This window comes from Bombina bombina, chromosome 5 (assembly GCF_027579735.1).
Source record: "Bombina bombina isolate aBomBom1 chromosome 5, aBomBom1.pri, whole genome shotgun sequence".
NCBI classification, from domain to species: Eukaryota; Metazoa; Chordata; class Amphibia; order Anura; family Bombinatoridae; genus Bombina; species Bombina bombina.
This window is the reverse complement of record NC_069503.1, coordinates 566,064,374-566,086,097: the sequence shown is the minus strand read 5'-3', so window position 1 is coordinate 566,086,097 and position 21,724 is coordinate 566,064,374.

Below are 21,724 nucleotides of genomic sequence, written 5' to 3'. Positions count from 1 at the left end.
ACTTTTATGTTGGTACAGCCCACAGAAGACAAACCAGAAACCTTTACCTAATGATAAGCCTATATGTGAGATGTGTGGCAGAAATTGTATTTGTGATGCATGAAGACAGGTCATTAAAACAATTTGAGAATTCAGATTTTTCTTAAGTATTTCTTTTAGTTTGTTATGCCTATATTATTCTTCTGTTCTTCTGGGAACAGACATGAATGCTATGCTATCATTTGATTTTTTTTTTTAGTTTTATCTTTTTCTTTTGTGCTATTCGCTCTCTTTTTTTTTTGACAGTTTTACCTCATCTACGACTACATTTTTTCCTGCTTGATCCTATTGGCCAGTTTATTGCATCATCTGTAGTGCTATAACGTTTGCACTATTTAAGACACCAGTATTATAAATTGTGCTCAAGTGCAGCACTTAATTCACCACTTGTAATATGAGTGTAGTGCACTAATAGTGCTCAATGCACTACAAATTAAAAATATAGCACTTAAAGGTTTTGGCCACTGTTTAGAGTATACCTATTAATGATGAAAAGGGAGAACACTGTAATGCTGTGAAATCAGCTTTCAAGTAGTTAATGGCTTTTTAATTGTAATCTGTGTCTTTCTTGGAAGTAGCTCTGCCAACAAAGGTTTCTGTGCTCAGTTAAAGTCCCTGTTCAAATTTAATTTGCATATTTAATTTGCATACAGGTTTAATCAGTCTGTCTCATATCAAATCCAGTTCACTCCAACTCTGAACTAATCCAGCTGCATCTTGTTTTCAGTTTTGAGAAACTTTTTAAAAAGGTATGTTCACATTGTAACATGTCTAAAAAGAATCATATATTAGTCATAATAAGGGTTATTTCTCATTCAACAGTTTATTCAAATGCATTGCACTAAAAATGTTCAAGGGCATAGCGAGCAGTGTATAAGGTAAACAATATATTAAACATGTGAAGTAAAAATATGAAATATAAAATATCAATATCAGAAATAATCCAATATCAGACAAAGGATATGTCAATAAATATTGTGATTTAGTCACATTGATACAGTGGTCTAAATTAGGGATGTGCATTCGTTTTCAGACGAAATTAGATATTCCTTTTCGTAAACAAAAACAAATTTCCAAATTAATGCACAAACAAAATTACAAAAAAATCAAAAATACTGACTAAATTTGTTTCCTTTAAATTACTTTTAAATGGTAAAATACTTAACTTAACATGCCCTGTAAAGCGCGCTAACACGATCCTCTTCTTGACAGATCCTGGCCGTGCTAACAGCCTCCTATTAGCGCACCCCAGAGCTCTGGCAAGAAGAGGATCACGTGTTAAGGTAAGCACTTTACACTTTAAAAGTAAGTAGGTAGCTACAGGTGAACTTTTCACTTAGCTTTGAAACATTAGTTTGAATAAATGTTAATGTAAATGTTTAACAAAAGTTTTCTTTTCGTTTTAAACAAAACGGAAAACAAATAGTGCAGGGAACGAATATTTGGAGGAACAAATTATTTGGAGGAACGAATGTCCTCGAATAACCGTTATGAAATTTTTGTTTGTAAGAAATATTTCTTCCCTGCTCTTCCCTAGTCTAAATTTCTCATAAGAAGAAAACATATCATAGTGTAAATCTGATTTTTAACATGAATATTTGTTGAAGCTGAAAAGTCACTACTCATGTTATATAGAGTTACTATAAACTCTATATAAGGATCACAACCGCTATTATACTATAATGTAATTGGGCTAATCTTTATCATCATTTATTATTAAAATAAATCATTAAAATGCTTAAAAAATTTCAAATGCTCAATAAACATCAAAGTATGTTAGGGCACAGTTCTCATTTACTGTCAAGAATGTTCCTCTATGCTGGATGAAAATGGATTAGAAACAATAACATTTTCCAGCCATCGAGTATCTTTATAAAAGACCTTTATTTTCTTAGGCAGGGTCCATAAGTATAACAAACAAACAACGTTGTTTGTTTGTTATACGTATGGACCCTGCCTAAGAAAATAAAGGTCTTTTAAAAAGATACTCGGTGGCTGGAAAATTTGATTGTTTGCAGTTCAGGGAAGACCTGGCTAGTCTTTTTTGTTACCCCACTCTGGAGAGTGTACTGTCTCCCCCTGTGGATAAAGAAAGAAAACTGATTAGAAGCAGTGAGTATTCTGCCTCAAAAACTGCTATGTCCTGCTGGTGAGATAGAAGTTCCGCCCCTAAATTTCACTGGGACGTAATGGTGTATGGCCTTAGTTTCTTGCCAATAAATGATAAATCCAGCATAATGCAACAAAGGTGGTGCAAATCAGTAGGGGTCCTGAACATAGGGGAAATCCATGGTCAGGTAAAGTTCAGAGAAGGCAGCAGCACTCACCAATCTTCAAAGTATAAAAGATTTTTTCAGGAACCCCAGGTCAAGCAAGACAATGTTTTGGCTCATGCCCTTAGTCAAGTCATCATACAATGAAACCAAACACCACCATTTTTAAATCAACCCTGGCGCCGCTCCCACCAAACAATTAACTCCTTTATATACTTATACAACAAATAAATAACAATTAAACCAAACACCTCCATCTAGTGGACAAAAAATAAAATATCTTTATTCTTGACATATTATATACAACTGCAATTAACATTTTAAATAATTTTAATAACATTTATAGGAATACTGACATGTCATAATCCCTGTTCATCCCTTTAGGTACACGAGAATCTAATTTAAAAATCCTAAACAGTTCTCTCTGCTTTAAATACTTCTCCCTATCCCCACTTCTTTGAAATTTTAACTGACATATTATGTGCTTAGAACCTGTGTACCTTACTTCAAGACTGACTCAAATTGTGAGTCACATATTGGGTTAAATACAGCACGTTGGGAAAGTGTTCATTGTTGCCACTTCTCAGCCACTGGGTCCATAACTGGAGAGATGATAAAGATTAGCCCAATTACATTTTCATGGATGTATTTGTTATTGTTAAGGGTAATGTAAAATAACTCTAATTAAAAATATCTATTCAGTTAGAAATTATTATTTTTTACTATTGTACATCTAAATATGTAACAGATTTTTAACAGTCACTTAATCTCATTAGTATTTTGTATTTTTGGAATGTGCTTAGTTAGGATTTTTATTATATTCAGTAACATTCAGCTAGCTATGTTTGAGAGATTGATAAAGGATTCTATTGTTGATAAAAAAAAATATAGGTTTCATGACTAGACATTTCTCACTGCAGTTCCTGCTCAAATTAGATTTTAAGATTAAGAAATTAAAATTTTGGATTTACATTGGCATCATTATCCATTTCAGATTAACCCTGCTGGTAGTGACATTGGCCCCTATTTAAGAAAGTCTGGCGGACCTGATCCGACAGTGCAGATCAGGTCCGCCAGACCTCGCTGAATACGGCGAGCAATACGCTCGCCATATTCAGCATTGCACCAAGAGCTGCTGGTGCAACGCCGCCCCCTGCAGACCCGCGGCCAATGGGCCGTCAGCAGGGGGGTGTTGATCAACCCGATTGTACTCGATCGGGTTGATTTCCGGCGATGTCTGTCCGCCTGCTCAGAGCAGGCGGACAGGTTATGGAGCAGCGGTCTTTGTGGCCGCTGCTTCATAACTGCTGTTTCTGGCGAGCCTGCAGAGCTTGATAGATAGGCCCCATTGCCTTGTCATAATGTAAAAGAAAAGAAAAATAAAGCATCCTCAAACACCCATACTTGGGAGACAAAAAGTCAGGCCACCCACAACATATTAATTCCTACAATAGATTTGTATATCTCTACATCCCATTTGAAGTATCAAACCCTTAACAATAAAATATAACTTTTATTTTGGATATTAAAAATGTTTAAAAATATAAAATTAATAAATACACAGCAAACATAATCCCTGCACCAGAGTAAATAGCAACTATTAAGTAAATAGTAAGCACCAGAGGAAAACACTAAAATGGGCAGTTATTACCACTATTGCTGGAGACAAGAAGACCCCTATCTAAACGTCCATGATTTTGTAACAATAAAGCCCCTAAAGGGGGAAACAAAGAGAATGGCTTTAACACTATCTCTCGTGTCACACAGCAACAGTTATTTCACAAATTTGCATACTGCCATTAGTCCTCAAAAAAGTTTATTAAACCCAAATCAGAAAATTTCTGAAAAAAACATAAAGGTTCAGGTGCAAGGGATACATCACCGCCAACGTATGTTTTGTCACAGATTTGTCAAGGCAATAATGACATAATTTAAATAGATTTGTGTCATTAGCCGGAAATGACACAATTTAAATAGATTTTAAATAATTAATCAGCCACTGCTTAGCCAACACCCCTCCCTGACATCACAAATCTACCCCCTAGTGATCATTGGCTACTCATAGTCATATGATACACCAAGATGCAGGGGTTAGTTATACAATAATCAAGTACTATTTATTTAAAATAGTGTGATAACTAATATTTGATTATTATTTTCCTTTTTATATGCAAACATAATCCATAATTCGTAATAAGAGCCTTTGGCATAACTGAGGCACACCCCCTCCCCTAGTTAGTCACTGATGTCAAATATCATGTTGTTTAGTGTTTCCCGGGGGACTTGATATAATACACTGAGTGGCACTTGTTGTAATACACTGTGTGGAGGGGCGTCTTGTGCCAGATTCTCCTAAGCAATGAAAAATGTTGCATCTATATACTATTACCCCATTCAATAATGTATTTGATAACTTATTAATACATTTCATTATTATTCTGTAGGTATGCCTCCTAAGATCATAACAGCACACCCCTATCCAATTGGTTACTCAGTCCACATGATCTACCGATGGTCAAGTCAGGGATTCCCTATTTTTAATTTACACATAAGTTCTTTACTATTACAGTATGATCAATCCCGAGAAATGTTACTCCTTATTGTATGGGCAAACAGTTAATCCTAACAACGGGAGCATAAACATGATGTTTCTTTGTTGTATTTAGAATATTATTCATGACCATCAGGCACCCCCCATCTGATTGAATGGTGCGGTCACGTGATCCATCACTATCAAATCAGGTTACTCTATTCTAAAAATCATTCTTATTTATCACTATATGATTCTTTAAAGTATTAACAGGTTTATGTTGTTCTTAGTATTATAACAAGTGTTCCATTATCCATATTTCACAGATTACCACTTATAAAACCCCACATTATGGAGTATAAGGGGGAATTTGCATATATTGTGTTCATACCCTCATAACGATACATTTCTCTATATATTCATCATCTCCATCTGGTAATTCTAATCAATCAGGTGCACAAAAAACGTAATTGACTACCACATACTGATATACATAAGAAAAATATGGATATTCATATCATTTTTACAAAACGAATATCCATTCAAATGCACAAAGTAATTTTAAAGAAAACAAATATATACTAATGAAATTCATTAGTATACATTTGTTTCCTTTAAATTGTCTTTAAAAGGTAAAATACTTACCTATAGGATGCTGGGGAGCCGCATTTTTCCTAACGCTTCTTCACAGAGCTCAGGGCCCTGCCAATAGGAGGCTTAGCTCCACAGCTCCCCTAGCACATAGGTAAGTATAAGCCAGCGGAAAACAAATGTAAATGATACCTATATTCAGTATTTGTTTTGTTTAAACTAAACGAATATCGAATAGAGCAGCAAACTAATATTCTTAAAAACTAAATTTTCCAAATGATTTGTCCAAAATGAATTATTCATTGCTGCACAAGTCTACTAGTTACCCACAATTAACACATTCATATATAAGGTACATTTTTATTAGTTTCAGCCTAAGAATCCGAGTCAACCTTTACATGGCACCCCTTCTGTTATTCTTGTAAAGAGAAGGGCAATGTTAATTTTAAGATTTCTTTTTTAAACAAACATATATAAATGTATAAGCAATTTAAAAAAAATATGTACCAGGATTTCCCCCTAAGAATGTGGCAATAAAATACATCTCACTGCATGAGTTTAGGGTCTTGGTTCTGAAAGACTTGACTGTTTTTGGTGTTTCTATGAATAGATCCCATTGTTACCTTAACGAGAATCAATGTATCCATGATGAGCTCTAGACAGTGATCTTGAAACTAATCTCATCTGTTACTCATCTGGGCAAGCTGTCTAAATAGCTCTTTAACGATCTGTTTAAGCATAATATTTTGCTCCTTGTGGCATGCATAATGGCCTAGATTCAATAAAATCTGTTTGTGAAATTAATTTATTGCTGAAAAAAACAGTCATTACAACTGGAAAATTAAAAGATTCTAAAAGATTTCTCTCAGCAAGGAAGTAAAAGTTAAAATAAGCTTTATTGAATTCAGCGGAGCAGCTCCTATCTTGCAACTGTAAATATTCAGCAGCAGAGAACAACTCCTACTGTGAAGGATTCCGGTATCACAGAAATGTTTTAAAAATGTTACTAAACAAACAATAAAAACAGTTCACTCCAATATGTGCAAAATAGAAAACTTGAAAAAAGTAAAAAAACATAATTTATGTAAGAACTTACCTGATAAATAAATTTCTTTCATATTGGCAAGAGTCCATGAGCTAGTAACGTATGGGATATACAATCCTACCAGGAGGGGCAAAGTTTCCCAAACCTCAAATTGCCTATAAACACACCACTCACCACACCCACAATTCAGTTTAACGAATAGCCAGGTAGTGTGGTGATAAAGAAAGGAGTAAAAAGCATCAACAAAGCAATTTGGAAATAATTGTGCTTTATACGAAAAAAATCATAACCAACATAAAAAAGGGGTGAGCCTCATGGACTCTTGCCAATATGAAAGAAATGAATTTATCAGGTAAGTTCTTACATAAATTATGTTTTCTTTCATGTAATTGGCAAGAGTCCATGAGCTAGTGACGTATGGGATAGCAATACCCAAGAAGTGGAACTCCACATAAAAGAGTCACTAGAGAGGGAGGGATAAAATAAAACCAGCCAATTCGCTGCAAAAAATTAATCCACAACCCAAATATAAGTTTATTCTCATAAATAAAAGGAAAAACTTAAATCATAAGCAGAAGAATCAAACTGAAACAGCTGCCTGAAGAACTTTTCTACCAAAAACTGCTTCCGAAGAAGCAAATACATCAAAATGGTAGAATTTAGTAAATGTATGCAAAGAAGACCAAGTTGCTGCTTTGCAAATCTGATCAACTGAAGCTTCATTCTTAAAAGCCCAAGAAGTGGAAACTGATATAGTAAAATAAGCTGTAATTCTTTACCCGACTCCAAATAAGCTTGATGAATCAAAAGCTTTACCACAATTCCAAAGAAACTGCAGAAGCCTTCTGACCGTTCCTGGAACCAGAAAAGATAACAAATAGACTAGAAGTCTTCCTGAAATCTTTAGTAGCTTCGACATAATATTTCAGACCTCTCACCACATCCAAAGAATATAAAGATCTCTCCAAAGAATTCTTAGGATTAGGACACAAAGAAGGGACAGCAATTTCTCTATTAATGTTGTTAGAATTCACAACCTTAGGTAAGAATTTAAATGAAGTCCGCAAAACTGCCTTATCCTGATGAAAAATCAGAAAAGGAGATTCACAAGAGAGAGCAGATAATTCAGAAACTCTTCTAGCAGAAGAGATGGCCAAAAGGAACAACACTTTCCAAGAAAGTAGTTTAATGTCCAAAGAATGCATAGGCTCAAATGGAGGAGCCTGTAAAGCCTTCAAAACCAAATTAAGACTCCAAGGAGGAGAGATTGATTTAATGACAGGCTTGATACAAACCAAAGCCTGTACAAAACAGTGAATATCACGAAGTTTAGCAATTTAGCAATTTAGCAAAACAGAAAGAGCAGAGATTTGTCCTTTCAAGAAACTTGCAGACAAACCTTTATCCAAACCATCCTGAAGAAACTGTAAAATTCTAGGAATTCTAAAAGATTGCCAAGAGAATTTATGAGAGGAACACCATGAAATGTAAGTCTTCCAAACTCGATAATAAATCTTTCTACAAACAGATTTACGAGCCTGTAACATAGTATTAATCACTGAATCAGAGAGACCTCTATGACTAAGCACTAGGCGTTCAATTTCCATACCTTTAAATTTAATGATTTGAGATCCTGATGGAAAAACGGACCTTGAGACAGAAGGTCCGGTCTTATTGGAAGTGGCCAAGGTTGGCAACTGGACATCCGAACAAGATCCACATACCAAAACCTGTGGTGCCATGCTGGAGCCACCAGCAACACAAACGATTGCTCCATGATGATTTTGGAGATCACTCTTGGAAGAAAACTAGAGGCAGGAAAATATAAGCAGGTTGATAACACCAAGGAAGTGTTAACGCATCCACTGCTTCCGCCCGAGGATCTCTGGACCTGGACAGGTACCTGGGAAGTTTCTTGTTTAGATGAGATGCCATCAGATCTATTTCTGGAAGACCCCACATCTGAACAGTTTGAGAAAACACATCTGGGTGGAGAGACCACTCTCCTGGATGTAAAGTCTGATGACTGAGATAATCCGCTTCCCAATTGTCTATACCTGGGATATGAACCGCAGAAATTAGACTGGAGCGGGATTTCGCCCAAACAAGTATCCAAGATACTTCTTTCATAGCTTGAGGACTGTGAGTCCCACCCTGATGATTGACTTATGCCACAATTGTGATACTGTCTGTCTGAAAACAAATGAACAGTTCTCTCTTCAATAGAGGCCAAAACTGAAGAGCCCTGAGAATCACACAGAGTTCCAAAATATTTATTGGTAATCTCGCCTCTTGAGATTTCCAAACCCCTTGTGCTGTCAGAGATCCCCAAACAGCTCCCCAACCTGAAAGACTTGCATCTGTTGTGATCACAGTCCAGGCTGGATGAATGAAAGAGGCCCCTAGAACAATACGATGGTGATCTAACCACCAAGTCAGAGATAGTCGAACATTGGGATTTAAGGATATTAATTGTGATATCCTTGTATAATCCCTGCACCATTGGTTCAGCATACAAAACTGGAGAGGTTTCATATGAAAACTAGCAAAGGGGATTGCGTCCGATTCTACAGTCATGAGAGGGAATGACTGAGACTGAAGGTTCCGACAGGCTGCAACCAATTTCAAACATCTCTTGTCCGTTAGAGAAAAAGTCATGGACACTGAATCTATCTGGAAACCTAAAAAGGTTACCCTTGTCTGAGGAATCAAATAACTTTTTGGTAAATTGATCCTCCAGCCATGTTTTTGTAGAAACAACACTAGTTGATTTGTGTGAGATTCTGCAGAACGTAAAGACTGAGCAAGTACCAAGATATAGTCCAAATAAGGAAACACCGCAATACCCCGCTCTCTGATTATAGAGAGTAGGGCACCGAGAACCTTTGAAAAGATTCTTGGAGCTGTCGCTAGGCCAAAGGAAGAGCAACAAATTGGTAATGCTTGTCTAGAAAAGAGAATCTCAGGAACTGATAGTGATCTGGATGAATCGGAATATGAAGATATGCATCCTGTAAGTCTATTGTGGACATATAATGCCCTTGCTGAACAAAAGGAAGAACAGTCCTTATAGTCACCATTTTGAAAGTTGGTACTCTTACATATCGATTCAAAATTTTTAGATCCAAAACTGGTCTGAATGAATTTTCTTTCTTTGGGACAATGAATAGATTTGAATAAAACCCCAGACCCTGTTCCTGAAATGGAACTGGCATGATTACCCCTGATAAATCCAGGTCTAAAACACACTCCAGGAAAGCCTGAGCTGTTACTGGGTTTGCAGGGATGCGTGAGAGAAAAAATCTTCTCACAGGCGGTTTTATTCTGAATCCTATTCTGTTACCCTGAGAGACAATACTCTGAATCCATTGATTTAGATTTTGAACCGAATTGATCCAAACGTCTTTGAAAAATCTTAATCTGCCCCCTACCAGCTGAGCTGGAATGAGGGCCACACCTTCATGCAGACTTGGGGGCTGGCTTTGATCTCTTAAAGGGCTTGGATTTATTCCAATTCGAGGAAGGCTTCCAGTTGGAAACAGATTCCTTGGGGGAGGGATTAGGTTTCTGTTCCTTATTTTGTCGAAAGGAACGAAAATGGTTAGAATCTTTAGATTTACCCTTAGGTCTTTTATCCTGAGGTAAAAAAATTCCCTTCCCCCCAGTAACAGTTGAAATTATTGAATCCAACTGAGAACCAAATAACTTATTACCTTGGAAAGAAAGAGATAGCAATCTGGACTTAGAAGTCATGTCAGCATTCCATGATTTAAGACACAAAACCCTTCTAGCTAAAATAGCTAAAGACATAGATTTAACCTCAATTTTGATGATATCAAAAATGGCATCACAAATAAAATTATTAGCATGTTGAATCAAGTTAACAATGCTAGACAAATCATGATCAAATACTTGTTGCGCTAAAGTTTCCAACCAAAAAGTTGAAGCAGCTGCAACATCAGCCAAAGAAATTGCAGGCCTGAGAAGATGACCTGAATATAAATAGGCTTTCCTTAGATACGATTCAAGTTTCCTATCTAAAGGATCTTTAAAAGAAGTACTATCTTTCGTAGGAATAGTAGTACGTTTAGCAAGAGTAGAGATAACCCCATCAACCTTGGGGATCTTTTCCCAAAACTCTAAAGTAACTGCTGGCAAAGGATACAATTTTTAAACCTTGAAGAAGGAATAAAAGAAGTATCAGGCCTATTCCATTCCTTATAAATCATATCAGAAATAGCATCAGGAACTGGAAAAACCTCTGGAATAACCATAGGAGGTTTATAAACAGAATTTAAATGTTTACTAGTTTTAATATCAAGAGGACTTGTTTCCTCCATATCCAATGTAATCAACACTTCTTTTAACAAGGAACGAATATACTCCATTTTAAATAAATAACAAGATTTGTCAGTGTCAATATCTGAGGCAGTATCTTCTGAACCAGAAAGATCCCCATCAGAAAAGGATAAATCAGCATGTTGCCGGTCAACTGAAATTTAATCAACTTTATGAGACGTTTTAAAAGACCTTTCACGTTTATTAGAAGGCAGAATGGCAGACAAAGCCTTCTGAATTGAATCAGAAATACATTCTTTTAAATTTACAGGTATATCTTGTGCATTTGATGTTGAGGGAACAGCAACAGGTAATGAACTACTACTGATGGATACATTCTCTGCATGTAAAAGTTTATCATGACATCTATTACAAACCTCAGCAGAAGATATAACCTCCACAAGTTTACAACAAATGCACTTAGCTTTGGTAGAACTGTTATCAGGCAGCAGGTTTATCTTGCAAATGTAAGAGAAAAAAAACAACATATAAAGCAAATTTATCAATTTCCTTATATGGCAGTTTCAGCAATGGGAAAAAATGCAAGCAGCATAGCCCTCTGATAGAGAAAAAAGGCATATAGGAATGGGTTCTTAAATAATGAAAATATTTGGCGCCAAGTATGACACACAACAAACAGAAAAATATTTTTTGGCGACAAAAACATCCGGAAATGACACACTCGTGTCACAGAAGACGCAACCTTGTGAAGAACTCAGTGTCGACTAAGATGCCGGAAATGAAGAATTTGCGTCAACGAACGTAATTTTGCGCCAAAAAATCTTGCGACAAGAATGATGCAATAAACTTTGTCATTTTGCGCCCTCGCAAGCCTAATTCTGCCCGCAAATTTAAAAGACAGTCAATTTGAAAAAGAGACTCTAACCCAGGTAAGAAATAAATTTTTCCTAAAAAAAAAAAGCATTTCCCAGATATGAAACTGACAGTCTGCAAAAGGAAATATACTGAAAACCTGAATCATGGCAAATATAAGTACAATACATATATTTAGAACTTTATATAAACACATAAAGTGCCAAACCATAGCTGAGAGTGTCTTAAGTAATGAAAACATACTTACCAAAAGACACCCATTCACATATAGCAGATAGCCAAACCAGTACTGAAACGGTTATCAGTAGAGGTAATGGAATATGAGAGTATATCGTCGTTGTTAAAGGAAGAATTTGGCTTGGTTAACAAAGATCTTTTTGCCTTCCTACAAGTAAAGCATTATGTAGATAAATTGGTTAGGAATAATGGGTATGTCTGGAATTGGGAAAAAATGGATTCTTGGATAGGGATGGTTAAGCAGGGAATTTATTCCATATCACCTTGGTATAGAATGTTGTTAATTCAAGAAGGATTAGCCAACCTAGAACAACTGTCTGAAAAATTGAGTCATTTTCAGATAGACATAGATTATTTTAAAAAATCAATTCAAAACGTGGCTAAAACAACGATGTCAGAGACATGGAGAGAGGCCCATATAAAATTGCTTTACAAAATTTATTATACTCCAAAAAGAGGTTCAGAATGGGGAAATAAAAAATTTGATAAATGTCCGAAATGTAAAATGCTGGCAGCAGATATTATCCACATGGTATGGGATTGCCCAATGATCAAACAATTTTGGCTGAAGATTGAATTCTGGCTTTCTAAGATTCTTGAACAAATTATTTTTATAATTGATAAATCAGAACCGAAACAGCAAAATATTAGACTGATAAACATAGTAATATTAACAACTAGAAACATAATATTTAAAAATGGGAAAAATAGAAAAAAACCTAGTTTCATGGAGTGGAAGAATTTCTTTATGAAACAAATGATCCTAGAACAACATGCTACACAAGTATCTAAAGAAAATGAAGTATATTTGTTCTTGAAAAAATGGGATCCATTTATAAGATCTTTGGGCAAAACACAACAAGAACAGATAATGTACCCATTTAGAAACAGCACATTGCTAATCACTCGCTAGAAAAATAACGGTTTAAAAAATAGAAGAAGAGGAAATGGTTCTTTTTTTTTTTTTTCCTTTCTTTCTTCTTCTTTTCTTTATGTGTTTGTTTTTTTTTTTTCTTCATTCTTAGTTTTATGGGTTTATTCAAGAAAATCACCAGTAATAGTGGATTCATTGATAGACTGATGAGACAGTTATAGAAGTTATAACAGCAAAAAGAGGATATTGTCTTATTTTGGTATTACAAGTGTCTTTTCATGTGTTCCTTTTTTTGTTTTGCTTCAGCATTGTGTCTGAATATACTGTATATCGGATCTGAATTTTTGATTTTGAACATGTATTTACACTTGCTGGTGAATAAATAAAATAAAAAAATTATAAAATAAAAAAAAACAATTTTTTTCTTTCATTATTAAGATAGAACATGCAATTTTAAGCAACTTCCTAATTTACTCCTATTATCACATTTTCTTCGTTCTCTTGCTCTTTATTTGAAAAAGAAGGCATCTAAGCTAAGGAGCCAGCCAATTTTTGGTTGACACCCTGGACAGCACTTGTTTATTGGTGCTGTCCAATCAGCAAGGTTAACCCAGGTTGTGAACCAAAAATGGGCCGGCTTCTAAACTTATTCTTGCTTTTCATATAAAGATATCAAGAGAATGAAAAAAAAATGATAATAGGAGTAAATTAGAAAGTTGCTTAAAATTGCATGCTCTATCTGAATCATGAAAGAAAAAATTTGGGTTCAGTGTCCCTTTAAGACAATTAGTGCTCAATTGACTTGGCATAATTGTATTCCAAAAAGTGAGTTTAGAAGATTGCAGTTAAATAAAGAAATTACCAAACAAGGAAATACAAACATAATTATGTTAGCTTTGGTCAACCAAGTTTTAATTTGTTCATTGTGTTCTCATAAACAAGCATGTACTTGGGACGTTTTGTACATTGCTTTCCATTAGTAGTTTCTCAGTTTCAACTAACCATTAAAAAAAAATAACTTTCATTTCTCCTTTCTATGTCTGTACAATGAAATTGCAGATTATTAAAAAAATTTTTTTTTTTAAATTAAACCTTTCAATTAGTGGGAAAATCATGTGACATCAATTGGCATCAAAATGATTTTTGTGCATTTGGTACATTGAATAAATTAACATTTTTAAATAAAACACTTAGGGCTAGATTACTAGTGGAATGATATCTAGCCCTTCAAGTAGAATATTGATATTCCATATTTTTAATCACCCAAGTTGTTACATAAGAATGATCAATGAATTTATAGAACAGATGCATGCACTTATCTTTATTAAAATTGTTATGTAGTTATACCTCCAATCAGATCTTAATGAGGTACCCAAAAAACACTTATTTAAAGGGACAGTTTACTCAAAAAATGTCTCCCCTTTAATTTGTTCCCAAAGATCCACTTTACCTGCTGGAGTGAATTAAATTGTTTACAAGTATTTCCATGACCCTTATATTAGCATTTTAATTAGTTTATTTAGCCTGTGTATCCCCACCCATCCTGAAAGTTTTTGGCCTCAAGGCCAAACTGTGTCAACACAACCAGTAAAAGGAATTATACTCTCAGTGGGTTATAGAAGAGATAAGGTAATACAATTTTAATTTTCCATCGTTCTCTCCAAGTATTGGTGATTGGTTTATGGACAGATATAAGATAAAGAAGCATGTATATGTACACAATGTGATAAAGTAATGAGATCTGTTTATACCTACAAGCTCAACCCATTTTATTAGGTTGTGGCTTCAAAACACAAAATCAGCTCATTTATATATACAAATAAGCCTTAAAAGCAAATCTCACACATTTTATACTCTGCAGCTGGTAAAAAACTAATTGATATCACATTAAGGGAAAAACTATTTTTACAGTATACTGTCCCTTTAACTCATTTAGTTAACAAACCTTTTTGAAAAACATTTTTTTGAAGTTCAGATCTTACATTAAACACCTTGATAATATACTGTATATAAAATGTTTAGTTTTGCGTAAAGAAACAACTTTCAAATATATTTTCATTATTTATTTTTCCCCCTTTTCATAAATTTTAGCTCTGAAAATTGAGGCATTCATAATTCTTTGAACTTGAAATCCACCCTGCTGACTTCTCAAGGCTAACGCTGCTAAATATAATTCCCTACTTTGTGTTGACTGCAAAACAATACATTTTATACTAACTTTATGTTCATGGCTTGATGTCTTCAGACTAAAGCCCAGATTGGCTCCTCCAAATAAGGCAAATGGTAAGTGGAGTTTGGCTACTGAAAATCAATTGCAGCAAAAAAGATGTTCATTTGTTTTAAAAACATTTTGCAGTTATCATATAAAGACAAATAGGGGTCAATATGTTGCAGAGCTAGCCTTAGAAGTTAGAAGGGTGCATTTCAAATTCAATTCTGAAAGTCAAAATTAAACTTTAATGATTCAGATAGAGCACACAGTTGTGATTTCTTCCATTATAAAAATATGCACAATCTTTTTATATGCAAGATTTCCGAGGCACCAGTTCCTACTGAGCATGTGCAAGATTAACAGAACATTCGTGTGTGCATTTTGTGATTGGCTGATGTTATGGGTTTTTTTACATGTTAATAATTAAAAAAAATAATTGGATCTACTTAAAAGTACTCAGAATTAGTAGAGACCACAAACCTGAGATACACTAACAAATGTATTTATTGATTCACAAGATGTAAGCATTTGAAAAACTGTATTTAGCATTAACTGTGTGAATAAACAAATTGCAGTTCAGCTTATTGTAGCATACAATGTTTGAGGGTTTTTTTTATAAATAAAATGATTGACAACCCATATGTCTTTTAGAGACTCTGATTTTAGGTTAGAAAATAACATAAAAAATGAATGACATTTTTGAATAGTTATGTAACTCTAAAATAATTAATTAGAGTTAAATTACATGTGGATCACAACCCATAGGGCAGGGAGCGTTATCTTTTGCGTAACCTCACACACAGAACAAAGCACAATTTTGTATTATAACCAGTGTCTTAACTTTTAGTGGATGGTACAGGGAGCACTACTAGACCGCTTATCGAGCTCATATCACAAGTGGTGATGAGTAAAGGTGTTACGCTCAAGCGCAATGCAAAATAAAATTTAGAGCTTTTTAAGGCCTGTAGTAAACCATTATTATTAACAGTAAAACACAGAACTACATGAAAAAACTCCAATACTTGTGCACCATGGGCTTAGTGCACCATCAATTTATTGCTCAAGCAATAGCCAATAGGAATTTTACTGAGTGCCTCCATAGAAGTCATTATGTGAGGGATTTAGTGCACCCATGCTATTCAACATGCAGATGTTAGCTCACCCTAGATTATCGCTCGAGTGATAAAAAATAGAAGCAGCATTAATTACGCAGAAGCGATGTTAACCCTTTGACTGCTAATGACGGCTCTGAGACGTCACAGAGTTTCCCACTCTGGTGCTAATGACGGCTCAGAGCTGTCACGAGCACTCTCCCACCTTGGAGGGAGATCTGGGGGCTCCCACCCGCTCCTACCCCGGCGATCGTGCTTGTAGAGTGACAGGCATTGCCGGGGCTTCCCGTTTTGCGTGGTGACGTCACGCGTAATAACGTGATGACGTCACCGTGCAACTTTATTTATATTTAACAATGTTAAGTATAGGAGCAGTGGGCATGCTGCATAGAAGCCTGTATCTCAGGCATCTAAGCAGCTACAGAACCCCAAGACAAAACCAATGGAAAGGCAATCGCCTAACCTTTAAAACAGTGTAAGACATGGGGGTCTGAAAAAAAAAACTTAAAAAAAATGTGTTAAAAAAAATTTGTTTTTTAAAAATCTTAGCACCCAGGTGGGAAAGTGCTTAGCACTCAAAGGGTTAATGTGCAATAGCACTAATATTTTTTGTTTGACTTGTAATCTAGACCTTAGTAAACACAGTTAGTGTGATTTAGTATTGTATAATAGATTGCATTTTGTTATTATTTCTAATGTTTGTGAAATCTAGACCAATGTGAATGAAACAAAATAAGCTAGATTACAAGTGGCGGGAAGCGATAAGAAATATCACAAAGGAAACCATTGTACTCAAACTCAAACAAAATTTGCGCTCAATGGATTAGCACATCTGAAGACCTAGCGTAAAGTGTAAAAGAAAATGTGCAGAAAAAACCTGAATTGGATTAAAATAAAGTATTACATTCATATACTGTATATACTTTCTGATAAAAAATATTTTATATAAATATTAAAATATAAGGTTTTTAAGGCTATTTTGACTGGGAAGGGCTAATATATATAAATATGTCTAAATGTGTGTTTATATATATATATGTATGTGCATATATATATATATATATATATATATATATATATATATATATATATATATATACCCATGTTTATACATATACAGGTATATATATATAGAGAAGTAAGTAAAATGTGTTCACTCAGTACACTGGGTAAACACAAGTGATACTCTATAGTTGGCGCTAGTCAATTTTGTGTAGGGTATAGTGGCAGCTATATAAGACAAGTACTGGTTGAGATGTATGGTCCCAGTCAGTAAGTGAAAAATGTGTATACAAGGATAGATACAGCGCCTATATATCCATTAAAGTATGGGTGGTATATGGGAATATGAGTGTGAGCTAAGGATAATTAGTTAAGAAATAATAACAATTAAAAGAATATAAAAAATAGTAAAATAAATAATGCTAAAAAAAATGATGAATAGATTATGAAACATGTGCCTCTTGGGTTTTCGTTAGCCTCCTGGAGTATGCAGGGATGTGTTTCTGGTTGTAGATAGATCCCTTGTACTTCCTTTGTGTTGGTAGTTAGCCTCTTGGAGTACCTTTTCTGTCTTGGTATAAACTTTTTCCAACGTAAAGATACTGTTTAGTAGAGGTGGCCACACATGATCTAGCAGCTCACACTGATGCCTTTCCCTCCATTCACCACATCTGGATACAAGGAGAAGATTCTACCATCTGTATATACCCCCAGTGCGGCATACTTACCTCATTAGATTGAGGTAATATCTGGTAAGGGTATTATATACCATCTATTTACTGCATATCAACTTCATGTGAAGATTTACCACGGACTGTATATTGTCTAAAGACTCATATGAACATTGTTTCATAATCTATTCATCATTTTTTTAGCATTATTTATTTTACTATTTTTTATATTCTTTTAATTGTTATTATTTCTTAACTAATTATCCTTAGCTCACACTCATATTCCCATATACCACCCATACTTTAATGGATATATAGGCGCTGTATCTATCCTTGTATACACAGGTATATATATATATATATATATATATATATATATGTACATACACACTTTTGAACCCTTTCCACTCAAATACCTGTAACCCCATTAGCCAATCGTGACGACACGTGATGGTCATATCACCATGTATGGGCGTGGTGATGTCACAAAGCTCAGGAAACCAAGTGCACACAGTAGCTGCACAGGACATAAAGGGACATAAAATCCTTTTTTTTTATTTCATGATTCAGGTAGAGCATGTGATTTTAAACAACTTTCCAATGTACTTCTATTATCTAATTTGTTTTGTTCTCTTGATATCCTTTTTGTTGAGTTTAAACCCCTTGATCTCAGCTCTCTTAAGTCCTTGAGATCCCCAAGACATAAAATTAAAAAAAATAAAATGTTAAAACTACATATTACATTATAACAGGCCATCAAAAAGGCCTTGAAACCTCCATGCCCCCTTATTTTTAAGCCCACAAGCACCTTTTTAAAATGATTCCCCTTTATAAGTTTTAATAGCTATGTGATCCCTATGGTTATTAGTGATTAAGTGGCGTGAATAAAGATGCATTATTTTAGCAGAGGCTTATGGGAGCCCCAACATGCAAATCAAATTTATATATACATACTGTATATACCAAAAGGCCCTAATTTAAATGAAAATAAGCACACACACTTTTGTTTAAAACATTGTTTATTAAAAATGTAATACATTTTTTTTTAATAAAGGGTCTCTGGGCACTTATAACATTCCATCAAAAAGGCCTAGAAACCCCATGGTCCCTTTTTAAAGCCCAGAATCCACTCTTTAGAATAAAGCCCCTATATAAGTTTTAGAAATTGTTGTGTTCTACTGTGTTTTTAATAGAAATATTTAACATTCCGGTGTTCTTCACTTAGAAGAAAATGTTCTTTTTATTTTTAAATATCTGTATATATTCATATAGATATACACTCACTGGCCACTTTATTAGGTAAACCTGTTCAATTGCTTGGTAACACAAATTACTAATCAGCCAATCACATGGCAGCAACTCAATGCATTTAGGCATCTAGACGTGGTGAAGATGACTTGCTGAAGTTCAAACCGAGCATCAAAATGGAGAAGAAAGGGGATTTAAGTGTCTTTGAACATAGCATGGTTGTTGGTGCCAAAGGGGCTGGTCTGAGTATTTGAAAAACTGCTGATCTACTGGGATTTTCAACAACCATCTCTAGGGTTTACAGAGAATGGTCTGAAAAAGAGAAAATATCCAGTGAGCGGTAGTAGTGTAGACGACAATGCCTTGTTAATGTTAAAGATCAGAGGAGAATGGGCAGATTGGTTTGAGGTGATAAAAAGGCAACGGTAACTCAAATACCCACTCGTTACAACCAAACAAGTATGCGAATACTATCTCTGAATGCACAACACATCGAACCTTGAAGCAGATGGGCTACAGCAGCAGAAGACCACACCGGGTGCCACTCATGTCAGCTAAGAACAGGAAACTGAGGCTACAATTCGCACAGACTCACCAAAATTGGACAATAGAAGATTGGAAAAACGTTGCCTGGTCTGATAGTCTCAATTTCAGCTATGACATTCAGATTGCAGGGTCAGAATTTGGCGTAAACAACATGAAAGCATGGATCTATCCAGCCTTGTATCAATGGTTCAGGCTGGTGGTGGTGTAATGGTGTGGGAAATATTTTCTTGGCACACTTTGGGCCCCTTAGTACCAATTGAGCATTGTTTAAATGCCACTGCCTACCTGAGTATTATTGCTGACCATGTCCATCCCTTTATAACTGCAGTGTACCCATCTTCTGATGGCTGCTTCCAGCAGGATAATGCACTATATCACAAAGCTCAAATCTTCTCAAACTGGTTTCTTGAACATGACAATCAGTTCACTATACTCCAATGGCCTCCACAGTCACCAGATCTCAATCCAATAGAGCCCCTTTGGAATGTGGTGGAGCAGGAGATTCACATCATGGATGAGCAGCCGACAAATCTGCAGCAACTGCGTGATGCTATCATGTCAATATGGACCAAAATCTCTGAGGAATGTTTCCAGCATCTTGTTGAATCTATGCCATGAGGAATTAAGGCAGTTCTGAAGGCAAAAGGGGGTCCAACCTGGTACTAGCAAGGTGTTCCTAATAAAGTGGCCGGTCAGTGTAGGTGTAGGTATAGATTTTACAAAAAAAAATAAAATATATATATATATATATATATATATATATATATTAATTCAAAATAAAATGTTTTTCTAAGTGACAAACATTGAAATGTTAAATATTCATAATTATCTTCGGCTTAAGCACAGTTGGTAAAAAGCTGTGCCAGGTTAATTAGCGTTAAATCGATGAGTTAAAAAAAATTAACAGCGTGTTCCATTGAAGTCTATGGGGAGAAGAAGTTAACGTGGTCACAACATCTGAAAACCATGAAGTTAGTGTTTACCAGGCTTTGCTTGCGTAATAATGTTTTAGATTCCACATGTAATATGAGTGCTAACCCGGCCATGTTAAAAGTTTACTTTGAGTGCAGTTAGCGCACAAGCAAAATAATAAGTTAGCACACCACTTGTAACCTTGCTCAATATCACAGAGATTACAAGTTTTGCGGTAACAGGGGTGCGTTGCTAACGAGCCTTTTTTCTTACCGCTCACTTAAGCCAGCGCTAGTATTACGAGTTTTCTGCAAGCTGGCGTTAGCCTCAGAAAAGTGAGCGTTGAGCAAAATTTAGCTCCACATCTCACCTCAATACCAGCGTTGCTTAAGTCAGCGGTAAGCTGGCTGAACATGCTCGTGCACGATTTCCCCATAGGAAACAATGGGGCTGAGCTGGCTGTAAAAAAAAATAACACCTGCAAAAAACGCAGTGTTCAGCTCCTAACGCAGCCCCATTGTCTCCTATGGGGAAATTAATTTTATGTCTGCACCTAACACCCTAAAATGAACCCCGAGTCTAAACACCCCTAATATTACACTTATTAACCCCTAATCTGCTGCCCCGCTATCGCTGACACCTAAATTATATTATTAACCCCTAATCTGCCGCTCCGGACACCGCCGCCACCTACATTATACTTATGAACCCCTAATCTACTGCCCCCAACATCGCCGACACCTACATTATAGTTATTAACCCCTAATCTGCCCCCCCAACGTCGCCGCAACTATATTAAATTTATTAACCCCTAATCTGCCGCCGCTAACGTCGCCGCCACTATTATAAATTTATTATCCCCTAAACCTAAGTCTAACCCTAACACCCCCCTAACTTAAATATAATTTAAATACATCTAAATAAATTTACTACAATTAAATAAATTATTCCTATTTAAAACTAAATACTTACTTATAAAATAAACCATAAGCTAGCTACAATATAACTAATAGTTACATTGTAGCTATCTTAGGGTTTATATTTATTTTACAGCAAGTTTGTATTTATTTTAACTAGGTAGAATAGTTATTAAATAGTAATTAACTATTTAATAAACTACCTAGCTATAATAAGTACAAAAGAACCTGTAAAATAAATCCTAACCTAAGTTACAATTACACCTAACACTACACTATAATTAAACTAATTACCTAAACTACCTACAATTAATTACAATTAAATTAAATAAACTAAATTACC